Source organism: Arachis ipaensis, chromosome B9 (assembly GCF_059453495.1).
Source record: "Arachis ipaensis isolate K30076 ecotype BB chromosome B9, ASM5945349v1, whole genome shotgun sequence".
Taxonomy (NCBI): domain Eukaryota; kingdom Viridiplantae; phylum Streptophyta; class Magnoliopsida; order Fabales; family Fabaceae; genus Arachis; species Arachis ipaensis.
In genome coordinates this window covers 89,742,948-89,763,129 of record NC_142444.1, presented here as the reverse complement: position 1 = coordinate 89,763,129, position 20,182 = coordinate 89,742,948, and the positions used below count along the sequence as shown (strand labels likewise).

Genomic DNA, 20,182 nt, shown 5'->3' with positions numbered 1-20,182 from the left:
GCACAATTCTCTCTAGAGGGCCTAACAGAGCTTTTCAAGGAAGAAGAAAACATGGCAGCCGAAAACAATAATGCCAACAATGCAAGGAAGGTGCTTGGTGACTTTACTGCACCTATTTCCGACTTCTATGGGAGAAGCATCTCAATCCCTGCCATTGGAGCAAACAACTTTGAGCTTAAGCCTCAATTAGTTTCTCTAATGCAACAGAATTGTAAGTTTCATGGACTTCCATTGGAAGATCCTCATCAGTTCTTAGCTGAATTCTTGCAAATCTGTGACATAGTCAAGACCAATGGGGTTGACCCTGAAGTCTACAGACTTATGCTTTTTTCCTTTTGCTGTAAGAGACAGAGCTAGGACATGGTTGGATTCACAACCTAAAGAAAGCCTGAACTCTTGGGAAAAGCTAGTTAATGCCTTCTTGGCAAAGTTCTTTCCACCTCAAAAATTGAGCAAGCTTAGAGTGGAATTCCAAACCTTCAGACAGAAGGAAGGTGAATCCCTCTATGAAGCTTGGAAAAGATACAAGCAATTGATCAGAAGATGTTCTCCTGACATGCTTTCTGAATGGAGCATCATAGGTATTTTCTATGATGGTCTGTCTGAACTATCCAAGATGTCATTGGATAGCTCTTCTGGAAGATCTCTTCATCTGAAGAAGATGCCTGCAGAAGCTCAAAAACTCATTGAAATGGTTGCAAATAACCAATTCATGTACACTTCTGAAAGGAATCCTGTGAATAATGGGATAGCTCAGAAGAAGGGAGTTCTTGAGATTGATACTCTGAATGCTATATTGGCTCAGAATAAAATATTGACCCAACAAGTCAATATAATTTCTCAGAGTCTGTGTGGAATGCAAGCAGCAATAGCCAGTACTAAGAGACCTCAACAAGGTTTCAACAACAATAATCCTTCATGGAGAAATCACGGGAGAACCCAGCAATGGAAGAGGTGAATTACATGGGAGAACCCTATGGAAACACCTATAATCCTTCATGGAGAAATCATCCAAATCTCTCATGGAAGGATCAACAGAGACCTCAACAAGGTTTCAACAACAATAATGGTGGAAGAAACAGGTTTAGCAATAGCAAGCCTTTTCTATCATATTCTCAGCAATAGACAGAGAATTCTAAGCAAAGCCACTCTGACTTAGCAACAATAGTCTCTGATCTAATCAAAACCACTCAAAGTTTCATGACTGAAACAAGGTCCTCCATTAGAAGTTTGGAGGCACAAGTGGGTCAGTTGAGTAAGAAAATTACCGAACTCCCTCCTTGTACTCTCCTAAGCAATACAGAAGAGAATCCAAAGAGAGAGTGCAAGGCCATAAACACGTCTCACATGGCCGAATATGGAGAGGAGGAAAAGGCAGTGATCTCCACTGAGGAAGACCTCAATGGACGTCCACTGACCTCCATGGAGTTCCCTAAAGAGGAACCATGGGAATCTGAGGCTCACGCTGAAACCATAGAGATTCCATTGAATTTACTTTTGCCATTCATGAGCTCTGATGAGTATTCTTCCTCTGAAGAGGATGAAGATGTTACTGAAGAACAAATTGCTAAGTACCTTAGAGCAATCATGAAGCTAAATGCCAAGTTATTTAGTAATGAGACTTGGGAGGATGAACCTCCATTGCTCATCAAAGAACTGGATAACCTGACTAGGCAGAAATTACCTCTGAAGAGACAGGATCCTGGAAAGTTCTTAATATCTTGTACCATAGGCACCATGACCTTTGAGAAGGCTCTGTGTGACCTAGGGTCAAGCATAAACCTCATGCCTCTCTCTGTAATGGAGAAGCTAGGGATCATTGAGGTACAAGCTGCAAGAATCTCACTGGAGATGGCAGACAATTCAAAGAAACAGGCTTATGGACTTGTAGAGGATGTCTTGGTAAAAGTTGAAGGCCACTACATCCCTGCTGACTTCATAATCCTAGAGACTGGGAAGCGTATGGATGAATCCATCATCCTTGGTAGACCCTTCCTAGCCATAGCAAAAGCTGTGATTAATATTAACAGAGGAGAATTGATCATTCAAGTGAATGAAGACTCCCTTGTGTTTAAAGCTCAAGGATATCCCTCTGTCACCATGGAGAGGAAGTATGAAGAGCTTCTCTCAATACAGAGTCAAACAGAGCCCCCACAGTCAAACTCTAAGTTTGGTGTTGGGAGGCCACATCCAAACTTTAAGTTTGGTGTTGAACCCCCACATTCAAACTTTAAGTTTGGTGTTGGGAGGTTCCAACATTGCTCTTAACATCTGTGAGGCTCCATGAGAGCCCAATGTCAAGCTATTGACATTAAAGAAGCACTTGTTGGGAGGTGATGCGCATAAACTAGTTATGCTACGATTTAGGAAATTGCACGATCGGCAAAATTCCTTCCGGCAAGTGCACCGGTTATCGTCAAGTAAAAACTCACAATAGAGTGAGGTCGAATCCCACAAGGATTGGTTGAGTGAGCAATTCGGATTAGAAGTGTGTTCTAGTTGAGCGGAATCAAGATTGAGATGAGAATTGCGGAATGTAAAATTGGCGGGAAAAGTAAATGACAAGAAATTGAAATGGCGGAATCTTAAATTGCATGAATTAAAGAGCAGAAACTAAATTGCTGAAATTAAAAGGGAATGGGGGTGATTGCATGAATTGAGTTGCAGAATGTAAAGAGAAGATGTAAATCAGAATTGTGGGATTCATTGGGTTATAGGAGATATTGAGATCTCCGAATCAAAACATGTTTATCTCTTCCTCAAGCAATGCGTTCATTGAATTTTGCTTGGCAATCTTATATGATTGGATCCCAATCCCTTGGCTCACCAATTCTCTCTAAAAATGAACAAATTCCCAATCCCTTGGTTTAAATGTTCATAAGAAGAGATGATGCTCGATCACTGATTATACCACACAGTTTCATGAACCACAATTTGGTAGGATTACATGTCACAATATCCATCCAAACCCCAATCCAATTCACTGTGAGAAAGCTTCTCTAGCATGAATCCTCCATTCCTTTCCCAAGGTTCCGAAGGATTCCAATTATGGGTAGTTTCTTTCCCAAGACAACTACCCAATGGAATTAGATCGAGAAGCTTTCTAACAAAATTCAAGAGAAAAGATTGAAGAAGAAGATAAACTATTATTGATTCATTGAATTACAATAGAGCTCCCTAACCCAATGAAAGGGGGTTTAGTGAGTCATAGCTCTGAATTCAATTACAAAGATATGAAAACTAGCTAAAAGTGAAGGTAAAAGTTCCCTAACTTAAATTCTATCCTATTTATACACTTTCTATATTGAGCTTCTGTTGTGTTTCTTGGGCTTTGAGGCCTCTCCCTGCTTTCCTTTTGCCTTGGGTTTATGATCCATAATCTTGATGAGGCTGTTGATCCAAATTCTGTAACATTCATTGAGCCAACTTAGTGATAATCAAATAATGACACATGACTTAATAAATTGAGATTTCAAACTCATCAATCCTTCAGGCCCAATCCCATAAACCATGATATTCAATTGGGTTTCATACCAGAGTAAGTTTAAGTTAATGTTTGTGCTCAAAGACTAACTTAAACCGCACTATTTTTGGCCCAGAAACCTTTTCCAAGAGTGGCGTTTAAGTTGCAGTTTAAGCTTAAACTGCAGCTTAAACGCCAGACACTTCCAGTGAGGCCTTTTGTAGAAGCACGTTTAAGCTTCAGTTTAAGGTTAAACTGAAGCTTAAACGTGGAAATGGAAGAAGGCAGCCCTGGAGAGTCATGTAGTCGAACACGTTTAAGCTTCAGTTTAAGGTTAAACTGAAGCTTAAACGTGGAGATAGGAAGGGCAGCCCTGGAGGTCGAACACGTTTAACCTCCAGTTTAAGGTTAAACTGGAGGTTAAACGTGGAAATGGAAGGAGGCATCTTGGAGGTCGAACACGTTTAACCTCCAGTTTAAGGTTAAACTGGAGGTTAAACGTGGAAGCTTAGAAGGGTAGCCCTGGAGGTGTCGAACACGTTTAAGCTCCAGTTTAAGGTTAAACTGGAGCTTAAACGTGGAAATGGAGAAAGCAACACTGGAGGAGAAAACTTGGTCGAACACGTTTAAGCTCCAGTTTAAGGTCAAACTAGAGCTTAAACGTGGAAATGGCTCCCTGGTGCACTTCCCATTTCTGGCGTTTAACCTCCAGTTTAAGGTTAAACTGGAGGTTAAACGTGGAACTCCTTCCTGAGTGGCATTCTCATTCTGGCGTTTAACCTCCAGTTTAAGGTTAAACTGGAGGTTAAACGTGGAATGCTTCTTTGGTGAGACTTTCATTCTGGCGTTTAACCTCCAGTTTAAGGTTAAACTGGAGGTTAAACTTCAATTCCAGCATTTCTTAGCCTTCATGATTCTGGCGTTTAAGCTCCAGTTTAGGCTTAAACTGGAACTTAAACTCCACATGTGATATTCAAGCTTCCTTTATTGATTTTGTTGCTTCCTTGCTTAGCCTCTTCTTCCCTGAAATCATCCAAACAAATGCATCAAAGTCTTGCAAAATTTCATGAGAAATCTTCCATTCATAGCATTCAAGTAATATAACTAAAACTCATGGAATTTGCATCAAAATCATATTGATTGGATGGTTCATTGCTTTGTTATTCTTTTAACCATTCTTGGTTACTTTAAGCTCAAGAAAATGCATAAAACCACTAAAACTAACAGAAAAATACTAGTGAAACTAGCCTAAGATGCCTTGGCATCAGGAGGCAACCCAATCTTTAACTTATCTATGTTAAATTTCTATTTTCTTTTTTTATTTTATGTTTTTTGTAGGATGATGATCATGTGAAGTCACAAAAACAATTGAAAAAGCAAAAACAGAAGGAAAAACAGAATGAAAAATAGAACACCCTGGAGGAGAAACTTACTCGCGTTTAAACGCCAGTAAGGGTAGCAGAATGGGTGTTAAACGCCCAGTCTGGCACCATTTCTGGGCATTTAACGCCAGAAATGGGCACCAGACTGGCGTTTAACGCCAGGAATGGGCAAGAAGCTGGCATTAAATGCCAGAAATGGGCAGCAGCCTGGCGTTTAACGCCAGGATTGGCAGCAAGGGGCATTTTTGCATGCCACATGGTGCAGGGATGAGAAATCCTTGACACCTCAAGATCTGTGGACCCTACAGGATCCCCACCTACCCCACCTCTCTCTCTCTTCTTCACCCATTCACCAATCACCTCAATAGAATTGGGAGCCCACTTTTACATTCTAGCATTGTTGTTTTAATTCAAGAGAATTGGGGAGGAGAATTGATCTCACTTCTTCCTTGTTCTTGCCCAGCACTCTTTAATTTTCTTGCTTCGGATCTTGGGTGGAGAATTGAAGAACTTCTGTTTCAATCTCACCTAGGGATCTTGTTTAATTCACTGCTTAATTGAATTTCAGTTTCTGTTACTTGCTCTCTCATCTACTTTCTCTGCAATTTACATTTCCTTTGCAATTACTCTCGTTGGATCTAGGAAGGCATTGAGATCTAGACTTGGTTATCTAGTCTCTTGAGTCCTGAGATCTAAATTCCAATTTTACATCCTCTGTTTAATGCTTTTCATGCTCATTTACAATTCTGTTTTTAGATCCGGTTCAATCCAAGTCTTCTTCTATTTCTCTGTTCATTGCAATTTACTTTTCCTTGTTTAAATTCTGCAAATCCAATTCCCAATTCCCATTACAATTCAAGCTATTTACATTTCTTGCACTTTAAGATTCTGCAATTTACATTTCTTGCGTTCTAAGTTTCTGCCATTTAATTTCTTGCTCTTTAAGATTCAACACTTTAAATTCCAGTTTTCTTTAATTTCATGCAATTTACCCATTTCCTTTACTTTCTATGCAATTTCAATTCGGTTAATCACAAATCTCTCAACCAAATCTTGATTCGCTTGACTAAATCAACCACTAAACTAAAATTGCTCAATCCTTCAATCCCTGTGGGATCGACCTCACTCCCGTGAGTTATTATTACTTGATGCGACCCGGTGCACTTGCTGGTTAGTTTTGGGTGTTTTGGAGAAATTCGTTTCTCCACAAAAATATCCCATCAAGTTTTTGGCGCCGTTGCTGGGGATTGATTAGATTGATAATGATTAAGTGAGGTGGTGATCTAGATCTAGCATTTTTATTTTCTGTTCCTTTAATTTTCAATTAACCCACTAACTGTTTGAATTTTTGCTTAAGCTAACTAAAACTTCATTCTAGCAGTAGATTGAAGTGTCACTGGTTAGTGTGTTTCTTATGTTCTGCGTGTATGTCAGGTACAAGAAGAACCACATCCACTTTTCATGAACAAGACGAAAGAACTCTCAGGAGGTTAAGAAGAGCTGAAAGAGGGAAAAATATTGTTGGAGAAGAGGAATCAGAAGAAGAATTCCAAGATATGGAGGAACATTCAACCAATCCACCTGGTGGAGCAGAAAATAACAACAACAACCCACCCCAGAGGAGAGTTTTGGCCTCCTATACCTTTGCAAATGCTAGGCATTGTGGAAGCAGCATTTTCACCCCTAATGTCAATGCAAACAACTTTGAATTGAAGCCACAACTCATTACATTGGTCCAAAACAACTGCTCGTTTGGGGGAGGACCATTGGAGGACCCAAATCAACATCTATCTACCTTCTTAAGGATTTGTGACACTGTCAAGTCCAATGGCGTGAATCCTGAGACCTACAAGCTTCTGCTGTTCCCGTTCTCATTAAGGGACAAGGCTGCACAATGGCTTGAAACTTTTCCTCAAGGAAGCATCACTAGCTGGGATGATTTGGTGACTAAATTTCTAGCCAAATTTTATCCACCTCAAAGAGTTATCAGGCTTAAAACCGAGGTACAAACATTCACACAATTGGATGCTGAAAATCTGTATGAAGCATGGGAGAGATACAAGGCTCTGCTGAGGAAATGTCCACCAGAAATATTCACTGAGTGGGATAAGCTACAGAACTTCTATGAAGGACTCACTCTAAAGGCTCAAGAATCACTTGACCACTCAGCTGGAGGATCATTGCAGCTAATGAAAACAGCAGAAGAAGCTCAAAATCTTATTGACATGGTGGCCAACAATCAATATTTCTTTGCTCACCAAAGAAATCGCCAACCATCACAGAGGAGAGGAGTAATGGAGCTAGAAGGAGTGGATTCAATCTTGGCTCAAAACAAGATAATGCAGCAGCAAATTCAACAACAATTTGAGCAAATGGCCAAGAGGATTGATAGCCTCCAAGTTGCAGCAGTTAACACAAGCCAACCATCATCCACATGGGGGCAAAATGAAGAAACTCAAGAAGAACAACAATAAGAGCAAGTACAGTATATGCACAACCAAGGACCAAATGAAGTGTATGGTGATACATACAATCCATCCTGGAAGAACCACCCAAACCTCAGATGGGGAGATAATCATACCCAAAGCCAACAACCATGGCAGAGCAACTCAAACCAAAACAACCCAAGAAGCAACCAAAACCACAACCAGCAGCAAACTAACCAGAACCCCTACAGAAAAACTCAAAACAACTACCCCAACCCCAACCAGTACCAATCCAATAACCAACCAACCAACCAAAATGCCTACCATCCACCACCCACATCTCATAACCCACCTCAAGTATCACTTGAATCTCAAAGACTCACTAACTTGGAGACCTTGATGGATAAATTGTTGAAACACCAGGAAATGATAACCAAGAATCATGAAGCCTCCATAAAGAGCCTAGAGAGGCAGATGGGGCAAATCTCCAAGCAGATCTCTATTGAGAGACCTTCAAGCTCTCTGCCGAGTGACACAATTCCAAATCCTAAGGAAGAATGCAAGGCAATACAATTAAGGAGTGGGAGAACATTGGTGAGCAACAATGACACTACAAAGAAGCAAGCAGAAAGCAGCAAAAGGCCAATAGAAGATGAGGAGCAACCAACGGCAGATGAAACCAAGGATCAAGTTGTGATGCCAAACAAGAGCATTGAGAAACTCAAAGAGAAGGACAACCAGTCACACGGTTCAAAAGAAGCAACTCAAGGACAGCAGCAAATAGGAAAGAGCATCGCACCTCCATTGCCATACCCCCAGAGGTTCAACAAAGAAACTAAGGACCAACAATTTCATAAGTTCCTTGAGACTTTCAAAAAGCTGGAAATCAATATTCCCTTGGCTGAAGCACTTGAGCAAATGCCTCTGTATGCCAAGTTTTTGAAGGAGCTTATCAACAAGAAAAGAAGTTGGGATGAGAAAGAAACCATACTACTTACTGAGGAATGCAGAGCCCTGATTCAAAAAGGACTTCCTCCTAAGCTTGAGGACCCAGGGAGCTTTTTGCTACCTTGCACCATTGGGGAATTAACCATCACTAAAGCAATGTGCGATCTAGGAGCAAGTATCAACTTAATACCTCCTCCTTGGTAAAAAAGTTGCATATAGAGGAAGTTAAACCAGTACAGATATCTCTAGAGCTGGTAGATAAATCAACAGTATACCCCAGGGGTATGATTGAAAACCTTCTGGTCAAGGTGGACAATTTCATATACCCTGCAGACTTTGTGGTTCTGGATTCAGATGGGGATGATGGTGATGCTATTATACTGGGAAGGCCATTCTTGGCCACTGCTAGAGCTATCATAGACATAGAGCAAGGAGAACTAACTCTCAGGATGCATGATAAGAGTGTCACTCTGAAAGTATTACCAGAAGCCCAGTTTAGTAATAGGAGGAGGGACTCTATGGAAATTGACAAGGTGATTCACAAAAATATCCCAAGGCAGAAGATTGTGCAGAAGGATAAAAAAATCCAAGAGGATATTGGAGTATTAGCCACTGAAGAGAGAAACCCCCAAGGTAAGTCTACAGCCATAAAAGAAAGATCAACAAAAAAGGGGATGAAACGCAGAAACAAAAAAAAAAGGGGTTGGAAGAACATGAAGACTCCAACAGAGGGGCTTTCCAAATGTGACAAAGTGCAATTAATATATCAACAACTGGGAGCAAGCCGACAGACTGATGACTATTACAATGTTAGCAATATACTCTCGTTGGAACATGCTGAAATTGAACACCAGAGAACAAAGAGGAGGATCACAGTCAGGGGAGACAAGTTGAGGCACTACAATCCTCAACCACCATGAAAGGAATTGAAGGATGTCAAGCTAGTGACAATAAAAGAGCCCTTGTTGGGAGGCAACCCAACCTGAGGTAGTTTTCTTTTCATAGCTTTCTCAATAAAAATGTTGAATAATTGACATGTATTGCAAGGAGCTAAGTTTGGTGTTGCACACCAAAAACAACTTAAGGGAGAATGAAGGATTCTAAGTTTGGTGTTCCACCAGAACCTCATTCAAAAGCACATTCTAACTTCCTGCACATTGTTAGTTCCAAGCAATCGAACAGATTATTCAACCACTTAACTGCTTTTTAGTCTTAACTTCATAACCTTTAGCAAGGACACAAGATTTTGCCTAGAGTTAACCTGCTGTATCCAGAGAAGTGGCAAGAACTCAAGTTTGGTGTTTCCACACCAAATTAAATCCACAAGCCACACTCAATTCATGCATACTAACTGGTCATCTAAGGGCTTGAGAAGCAAGCAACTTTTGAGAATTATGCAGGGAATTCACCACCATTTGAAGACACTATGCATCATAACTCAAAAGGGCACAACAGAAGGAAGGACAAAGGAATTGCAAACCAATAGGTTGTATTTATACTTAACTCTTACTGTTGAAAAATGTTTTGACTTGTGTTTTGATAAAGTGTTCATCTAATACAAGTAGAATTTCTCTTAGAATAAGTAAGCTAGTCTATGTGTGTGCTTGTATGTTTACTTTCACTGAACAAAATGCATGCTTTGTCCCCTGCATTTTCAATTCAATAAAAGAAATGTTTGAATGTGAAGTGAGATAGTTCTCTGTTAGATAGAAGTACAATAAAAGTAAGTGGTGGTATGTATGTGTGATTGTATGATAGCTCACTTTTAGTGAATAAGAGAACTAGGATGTCTCCTTCTAAGTATAGAGTGGCCTACTGTCTATAAATCTCAATCAAATAAAAATCCTTGGTTAGAAAGAAAAACAAAAAGAAAGAAAAAAAAAAGCCAAAGAGTGGCAGAACAAAAGAAAAACAAAAAGAAACAAAGCTGGACACCAATAGCTTGAACCTTAGAATATATGCCTGTGGTGTCTTTGTATTAGGATCTGCTTGGATTATTAAGCTCTTTGGAGTGCATCAACACTTGATGACTTGGGTTAACTAACCCGGGATCATCAGCTGAAAGTCCACTATCAAGAGCAACCTAACTACAAGGCATTTAGTAACCCAAAAAGGTGCTGGGCATCAATGTTCTAAGAAGGAATGTGAGCCAAGTGTCTATAGTGAATAATGTGTCAAGTATAAAGAAAAGGAAATGAACTTGCTACACATGACACTCAAATAAAGCTTATGAACAAAACAATAGCCAAGGATAGAGAAATAATGAGAGGTCATAGCAGTATGTTATTTGAAGCTTGAAGGAGACTTTCTAGGCTTAAGAATCAATAAGAGGTGAGTGTTTACATATCCACATAAAACCCCATGAATTACCAATAACACTCTAATAGCATGAACATCCTCTTCCATTTCATTCTTTCTTCTCAATAAATCATTTCTTGCTTGGGGACAAGCAAGCTTTAAGTTTGGTGTTGTGATGACAAGTCATCTTAGCCTAGTTTCACTAGCCTTTTTCTTTTGTTTTCAATTTAATTATGCACTTTCTTGAGCCATAAGCAAGCCAATTGGGTAGATTTTCATGTTTCCTTTGATTTAATCAACCATGTATGAATTCATGCTATTTCATGAGGTTTTATGCTATAATTGTCACATATTATGAAAGAATGAATATCTCATGATTTTGAGCATAGCTTTGATGTGTTTGGTTAATTAATGATAGGTGAAGAAAGCTTGGAGAAAGGTTGAAGCAAGAAGGAATGGCTAGGAGGAAGAGAGGACAAAAAGTTTGAGCAAAAGTTTGCCTCAAACTTTAGCTCAAACTTTTGGATTAATTGAAAATGAACCAGGAAGCAAAAAGCTGGAGCAAAAGTTAGCCTCAAACTTTTTGGCTAACTTTTGGCATCACAAATCAACACCCTGGAGAGCAAAAGTTTGCGCCAACGTTAGCCCCTAACTTTTTGGCTAACGTTGGCGCATGAAAAACACACCCTGGAGAGCAAAAGTTTGCACCAACGTTAGCCTCTAACTTTTTGGCTAACGTTGGCGCCATGAGTATATAAGGGGAGGCCAACGTTGGAGCAAAAGTTTGACCCCTAACTTTTGCCCCAACGTTGGTATCAGCAAAGAAGGGTGGCTGATGTGAAAAGTTGGAGTAAAAGTTAGCCTCAAACTTTTACTCAAACTTTTACTCAAGCTTTCATGATTCCAAACCCGGTTCAATTCGGTTCTTCTCCAAACTCCAAGAGCAATCAACGAATGCCTCTATCAACCCAATTCCATCAAGAGCAAAGGCCCAATTGAAGGCTTGAAGACCATTTGAAGAAAGTGTATAAATAGCATAGGATTTAAGTTTTTCAGGGAGCTTTTCCTATTAGTTTTTCATAGAGAGTTTTCGGAGAGCTTTTGGTGTTGAGTGAATTTTAATTTCTAAGTCTCGAGGAAGGAGAATTGAATTCCCTTCCTCTTAGTTTTCTTGCTTTCAATTTCAATTACAATTGTCTTGGATCTTGGGTTGGAGAATTGAAGGAAATATGTTTCAATCTCATCCTGAGACCTCTCTATTTCTTTACTGCACAATTGAATTTAAATTTCTGTTAATTGCTTCTTCATATACTTTCTCTGCAATTTACATTTCCTTTGCAATTGTTCTTGTTGGATCTAGGAAGGCATTGAGATCTAGACTTGGTTATCTAGTCTCTTGGGTCCTGAGATCCGGATTTCCCATTTTTCAATTCTCTGTTTACTGCTTTCAAGCTTATTTACATTTCTGTTTTAAGATCCGGTTCGATTCAAGTCATCTTTTACTTCTCTGTTTGTTGCAATTTAATTTTCCTTGTTTATATTCTGCAAATCCAATTCCCAATTCCCTTTACAATTCAAGCCATTTACATTTCTTGCATTTTAAGATTCTGCAATTTACATTTCTTGCGTTCTAAGTTTCTGCCATTTAATTTCTTGTTCTTTAAGATTCAGCACTTTAAATTTCAGTTCTCTTTAATTTCATGCCAATTACCCATTCCCTTTACTTTCTATGCAATTTAAATTCTGCAAATCACAAATCTCTCAACCAAATCTTGATTCGCTTGACTAAATCAACCACTAAACTAAAATTTCTCAATCCTTCAATCCCTGTGGGATCGACCTCACTCCCGTGAGTTATTATTACTTGATGCGACCCGGTGCACTTGTCGGTTAGATTTGGGTGTTTTGGAGAAATTCGTTTTTCCGCAAAAATATCCCATCAAGTTTTTGGCGCCGTTGCCGGGGATTGATTAGATTGACAATGAGTAAGTGAAGTGGAGATCTAGATCAAGCACTTTTTCTTTAATTGTTTACTAACCCACTAACTGTTTGAAGTTTTGTCTCAACTGACTACACTCAAATTTCAAGAATACCACTGTGCGTTCTGTTTGTTGATTTATGTGTCACAGGAAAGAAGAAAGGTCAGAGGAAAGGATATCATTGAAGAAGGAGTTCTTGAGAAAGAAGAAAACCACAACATGAAGCCGCAACTCATTACACTAATCAAGAACAATTGTTCCTATGGTGGAACTCCACTGGAGAATCCTAAACAGCACCTGTCCAATTTTCTGAGAACTTGTGGTGCTGTCAATCTCGATAGTGTAAATCATGATACCTATAAGCTCTTGTTATTTCCCTTCTCACTGAAGGATGATGCGGCACAATAGCTTGAAACCTTTCCCCAAGGAAGTATAACTAGTTGGGATGATTTGGTTGCCAAGTTTCTAACCAAATTCTCCTCGTCCCAACAAAACATCAAGATGAAAGAGGGAGTACATCCATTCATACAAGAAGGGGAAGAACCATTGTTCAAAGCATGGGAAAGATACAAGAAGGCAAGCAACAAAGCGGATTTCCAAGCATTCTATGAAGGATTAACCCCGGAAACAAGAAGAGCGGTGGATCACTTCTCAGATGGCCTGCTCAACGCAACAGCAACCATCCAAGGAACTACAGAGTTCAATGACAAGAGAGCCAATAACCAACACTCATTTGAGACCCCATAGAATGCAACTTCAGAAGAGGAGATAATGAATCTTAAAGGAATGAAGGTAGTCATGAATCAAAGCAAACAGCTACATCAGTAAACTCAGCAACAATTGGAGTCAATAGCTAGACAAATTAATTTTCTCCATTCTACTACAGTGAATGCACAATTTCCACCATGGAAGCCACATTCTTATCTAAGAATGAGGGAATCTCAACATCAGGAACAAAGGGACTTCAACTACAACAACCCCAATTTCCCAAACCTGCAAAAACACTACCATACCAACAACAATCACTACATATCACCACACTACCCACCCTTCCAACCCTCAACACCCCACAACCAACCAATCTCACAAGACTCTCAAAGGATCACCAATCTGGAGATCTTAGTAGAGAGAATGATGACACATCAAGAGATGATAAGAAAACACCAGGAGGCCTCACTCGGGAGAATTGAGAGGCAAATGGAACAATTAGCTAAGAATCTCACAGAAATGAGTGAGAAGAGGGCTAAAGGAAAAGAATTACTCATCCAGGATGAGCATCACAAAGCAAAGCCTCACTTAGGAGGACAAGGGGACAAGGAGAAGGAAGCTCAGAATCTGAACTGAGCAAGCACAGAGGATGTCAAGCTAGTGACAATAAAAGAGCGCTTGTTGGGAGGCAACCCAATCGGAGGTAACTATCTTTTCATATCTATTTCAATAAAAAGGTTAATTAGTTTTATCTATATTGCAAGAAGCTAAGTTTGGTGTTGCACACCAAAACAATCTAAGGGAGAATGAAGGATTCTAAGTTTGGTGTTCCACCAAAATCCCATCATAAAACACATTCTCACTTTCTGCATAATGCTGGCTTCAAAGCATGTTGGACAAACTAGTTAACTATTCTGCTGTTTTCAGTTTTACTGCTTTTGAAAAAGAAAAAGAGTTTTACACATGGTTAATCTGATGCATGAGAACCATTGGCAAGGTACTAAGTTTGGTGTTCCCACACCAAAGTAAGTTCAAAGGCCCATAAATAAATCATGCATGCTAACCATTGTCTCTAAGTGCTTGGGGAACAAGCAACTTTCAATATCACTGCAGGGTACCATACAAACTTTTGGAAAGATTTAGCATCATCTATCAAAAGGAAGAGAGAGGAATGTAAAGATCGGCAATGATGATGAGGAAGAGGAAAGCAAGCGAACTCCAAAAGGTTGTATTGTTCAGTGATTATTTTGTATCAGATGCTGCTAAATTGAAAGTTACATAATACCCCTGCCTGCCTGCATAGCATAGTTTTTCTGTAATTCAATAAGCAAGATGCTTGATCATTTACAACACTATACTCTCCAAAACTTGTTTGCACTCAATATTTCAAAAAAAAATGTATCACATGAAAGTTCTTTGAAAAAGAAGGATTGAGGAATCAAATAATTTTGAGGCAAGCAAAAGATTAGGAGAAGTGGTGGTTCTAGTTGTATGATTATGTATTGAGGTTGCATGCTTGTGAAAACTTGCATGGGAGCTCATAGGCAGGACATGAAGTTCAAAGAAGTATTGTGGAGATTCTCAAAAATCTATTGATCCAAGAAGCAGCAAACAAAACAAAAGAAAGAAAAGAAAATACAAAGACAAAAAGAACATGGCCCAAGGCTCTGAGCATCAATTACTAGGCAGAAAAGAAAGAAGAAACAATGACTCAAAGAGTTGTTAGCCTAGTAAAATGCTTGTGGTTGAGTTGTGTCAAAGAAAGAGGCTTGAGCAAGTAAATACTTAGGGGTGCTTTAACACCTAATACCTTAAAACCAACTGGTTTAGGAGTATTGATTGAAAGCTTATCTAAAGAGCCGCTTTGAGACATGACACTTAGAGTCGAGGCCAAAGCAAAGAAACTATAAGCTGCTTCAAGGTGACTACATATAAAGAGATCTCCATGATACCATTTGGATGAAAATTCTAAGACCTAAGACTCCCAATATGTGAGGACTAGTAAGCACTGAAGCCCTTGTATGAGCATATAATTTAGAGTTCACCCCACTGTTACTTGATCACTTCACTCACAGGACTTTACAAGTTGTTCTTCAATCCATCTTAAATGAAAGAACCATTGAGCATAATTCATTCCTTGCTTGGGGACAAGGAAGCTTTAAGTTTGGTGTTGTGATGACAAGTCATCTTAGCCTAGTTTCACTAGCCTTTTTCTTTTGTTTTCAATAGAATTATGCACTTTCTTGAGCCATAAGCAAGCCAATTGGGTAGATTTTCATGTTTCCTTTGATTTAATCAACCATGTATGAATTCATGCTATTTCATGAGGTTTTATGCTATAATTGTCATATATTATGAAAGAATGAATATCTCATGATTTTGAGCATAGCTTTGATGTGTTTGGTTGATTAATGATAGGTGAAGAAAGCTTGGAGAAAGGTTGAAGCAAGAAGGAATGGCTAGGAGGAAGAGAGAACAAAAAGTTTGAGCAAAAGTTTGCCTCAAACTTTAGCTCAAACTTTTGGATTAATTGAAAATGAACCAGGGAGCAAAAAGCTGGACCAAAAGTTAGCCTCAAACTTTTGTGCAAACTTTTGGGCAAAAAGCTGGGGCAAAAGTTAGCCTCAAACTTTTTGGCTAACTTTTGGGCAAAAAGCTGGAGCAAAAGTTAGCCTCAAACTTTTTGGATAACTTTTGGCATCACAAATCAACACCCTGGAGAGCAAAAGTTTGCGCCAACGTTAGCCCCTAACTTTTTGGCTAACGTTGGCGCATGAAAAACACACCCTGGAGAGCAAAAGTTTGCGCCAACGTTAGCCTCTAACTTTTTGGCTAACGTTGGCGCCATGAGTATGCAAGGGGAGGCCAACGTTGGAGCAAAAGTTTGACCCCTAACTTTTGCCCCAACGTTGGTATCAGCAAAGAAGGGTGGCTGATGTGAAAAGTTGGAGTAAAAGTTAGCCTCAAACTTTTACTCCAACTTTTACTCAAGCTTTCATGATTCTAACCCGGTTCAATTCAGTTCTTCTCTAAACTCCAAGAGCAATCAACCAAGGCCTCTATCAACCCAATTCCATCAAGAGCAAAGGCCCAATTGAAGGCTTGAAGACCATTTGAAGAAAGTGTATAAGTAGCATAGGATTTAAGTTTTTAAAGGAGCTTCCCTTTTAGTTTTCAAAGAGCTTTCTTTTCGGGTTTGATTGGGAGCTCACTTTTACATTCTAGCATTGTTGTTTTAATTCAAGAGAATTGGGGAGGAGAATTGATCTCTCTTCTTCCTTGTTCTTGCCCAGCACTCTTTAATTTTCTTGCTTCGGATCTTGGGTGGAGAATTGAAGAACTTCTGTTTCAATCTCACCTTGGGATCTTGTTTAATTCACTGCTTAATTGAATTTCAGTTTCTGTTACTTGCTCTCTCATCTACTTTCTCTGCAATTTACATTTCCTTTGCAATTACTCTTGTTGGATCTAGGAAGGCATTGAGATCTAGACTTGGTTATCTAGTCTCTTGAGTCCTGAGATCTAAATTCCAATTTTACATCCTCTGTTTAATGCTTTTCATGCTCATTTACAATTCTATTTTTAGATCTGGTTCAATCCAAGTCTTCTTCTATTTCTCTGTTCGTTGCAATTTACTTTTCCTTGTTTAAATTCTGCAAATCCAATTCCCAATTCCCTTTACAATTCAAGCCATTTACATTTCTTGCACTTTAAGATTCTGCAATTTACATTTCTTGCGTTCTAAGTTTCTGCCATTTAATTTCTTGCTCTTTAAGATTCAGCACTTTAAATTCCAGTTCTCTTTAATTTCATGCAATTTACCCATTTCCTTTACTTTCTATGCAATTTCAATTCGGTTAATCACAAATCTCTCAACCAAATCTTGATTCGCTTGACTAAATCAACCACTAAACTAAAATTGCTCAATCCTTCAATCCCTGTGGTATCGACCTCACTCCCGTGAGTTATTATTACTTGATGCGACCCGGTGCACTTGCCGGTTAGTTTTGGGTGTTTTGGAGAAATTCGTTTCTCCACAAAAATATCCCATCAAGGGCATGCTTCTAGAAGATTATTGAAGCGCTCCCAGTATTCAAAGAGAGTCTCGTTGTCATCTTCAACAATTGTAGAAATGTCTTTCCTCAATTTATCAATAACTTCAGATGGAAAGTATTTCTCCAAAAACTCTTTTCTGAGCGTATCCTAGTTGGATATATTTGCTAGGGGTTGAGTGTAGTACCACTCTCTTGCTTTTCCCTCAAGAGAAATCGGGAAAGCTTTCAGCAAAATTGAAGTTTCATCAGCACCATCACGCCTGACAGTAGAACAGGCTGCTTGAAAATCTCTCAGGTGCTTGATAGGCTCTTGAGCAGGTAAGCCATGAAATTTGGGCATCAAATTGAGCAGGGCGGTCTTTATTTCAAAATCCGTAGCCACCGCTGGGTGATGCGCTTGAAACGGTTGCATTGTAAAATCAGGGGCTCCTTCCTCCTGGATGGTAACTCTCCTAGGTTCTGCCATGTCGTCTGCACGTGAATCAACCGAATCAGTAGAACGGGGGCTGGTTTCTTCCTCAGATGGCGTTTCAAATCCGCCCTCAGAGAGGACTAACCGACGCCGAGCTCACCTTATTTGTGAGATGGTTCTTTCAATCTCAGGATCGAATACTGGCAAGCGTGGATCAGGAAGTGAACACGTCATCTAGCGAAAGAAACATGCAGCTCATAGTAGCAAAATAAAATAAAATGCAAATAAATAAATTCTAATTAATAACTTTAGCACTCTATTGCAACTCCCCGGCAACGGCGCCAAAAATTGATGCGGGCAGAAATTAGCGAATTAAAAATTGTTAAAATATATACGTTGCAAGTATAGTTCTTAACTCGCCAGAAATCCACCACTCAATTTAGAAAGGTGTCACAGAAAATTGAAATTTAAAATACTGGGAGCATGAATCCCAGGTCGTCTCCCAACGAGTTGCAAAAAAGTGTGCTATTTTATTAATCAGAGATTTTCAAAAAGGGTTGAATTGAGCAAACAGGAAATTAAATTGGTGAATTTGAATAATGTAAATAAAAGCCTTGACTGGGAATTGATTAGTTGGAATCCCTATTATTGTTGGAATGCTCTCAGGATTAATTGACCATTGAAGGTTGTCTTGTTTAGTTATCCTTTACTAGGTAAAGGAAAGTCAAACAAGTTGGAATGCTACTTCCATTCACAAGTTGCAATCCACTTAATTAAAAGGGATTGGTGTTAGTGATTAGGAGGCAATCTAACCATAAACCCAATTATAATTTTTTTTTTCAAGCCTCCTGATGCCAGGCATTTTGGCCAATTTCACTAACCTTTTCTTTACTGTTTTTAGGATAGTTTCATGTATTTTCTTAGAAAATAAGCTAGATTTGGGTAGATATTCACTTACTTCTTCATTCAAGCATACATTGTGCACTTTACATGATTTCATGAGGATTTTGCATGAATTATATGATAAATTGGATGATGCATGACTCATGACTTGTAATAGAACTTTGATGCACTTTGTTGCTTGATTTCAGGACAAAGGAAGCAAAGAAGAACCGCATTAGCAGTGACATTAGTCCCACTAACGTGACCTTTAACGTAGAATGGGTGCTAACTTGTAAAGTTAATGAGAAAGGTAATCGCCAATAACGCCCTCGAAGCCATCATAAGCCCACGTTAAGAGTCACGTTAACTAAGTTAACGTGAACTCTAACATGGAAGAAGACAATAAGGCCAACGTTAGTGACACTCCCTTTTGTCACTAACGTTGGACCAAGCTCATAATTGGCCACGTTAGTTGCCACGTTAACTTAGTTAACGTGGCTTCTAACGTTAAGAAGCAAAAGGGAAGCCAACATTAGTGACATTCACCTTTGTCACTAACGTTGGCCAAGCTTCCATAAGCCACGTTAACTCCCACGTTAACTTAGTTAACGTGGAAGCTAACGTGGAGAGAGCAATTGGTCGCCAACGTTAGTGACACTTACCTTTGTCACTAACATTGGGGTGAACCACCAAGAGCCACCATGAGCAAGGTTAACTCCCACGTTAACTTAGTTAACGTGGAAGCTAACGTGGATAAAGAGATGAAGAGCCAACGTTAGTGACACTCACCTTTGTCACTAACGTTGGAGATGGCTAGCATGACTACGTTAGAAGCCACGTTAACCTAGTTAACGTGGACTCTAACATGAGAAATAGGGGCACATTGGAACGTTAGTCACAAAGGTAAGTGTCACTAACGTTCTCGAAGGATTGGCAAGCTTACGTTAAGAGCCACGTTAACTAAGTTAACGTGGACTCTAACGTAGGGAAGGGGGAAACTTATCTACGTTATTGGGAAAGGTAAGTCCCAATAACGTGTGCGAAGGACCAAGAGGCAACGTTAGTGGTAACGTTTGTGCCACTAACATTGAAGTTAACGTGACTCATACTTGGGTGAGCAACCTTAGTGAAAAAGGTGCCAAGAGACCAATTTGGTCTTGAACTGGGAGAAATGTCACTTTATGGTGACAGGAGGAATAGTCCTTGGCCATAAGGTTTCTAACCAAGGCATTGAAGTGGACAGGGCTAAAGTGGAACTTTTTGAAAAACTGCCTCCACCCAGTGATGTCAAGGCAATTAGGAGCTTTTTAAGGCATGCTGGCTTTTACAGAAGATTTATTAAAGATTTTTCAAAGATAGCCAAGCCCTTAAGCAATCTCCTTGTATCTGATACACCATTTATCTTCGATGAATCATGCATGCTAGCATTTGAAAATTTGAAAATAAGGTTGTCTTCTGCTCCTATCATTTCCCTACCTGATTAGAACTTACCATTTGAATTGATGTGTGATGCATCTGATTTTGCAGTTGGGGCAGTGTTAGGACAGAGGAAAGATAACTTAGTCCATGTGATATACTATGCTAGCAAAGTCTTCAATGATACTCAAAGAAATTATACCACTACTGAAA

The 20,182-nt window shown here is 39.4% G+C and overlaps 1 non-coding gene across 1 annotated transcript; it reads right to left on the bottom strand.

Annotated features, from left to right (window-relative positions):
* Window positions 1–454: 454 nt before the first annotated feature.
* LOC148545409 (small nucleolar RNA R71) lies at window positions 455–562 on the bottom strand. Its single transcript, XR_015901320.1, has one exon. It is a non-coding gene; the product is annotated as a small nucleolar RNA R71 (small nucleolar RNA).
* Between the last annotated feature and the right edge of the window lie 19,620 nt (window positions 563–20,182).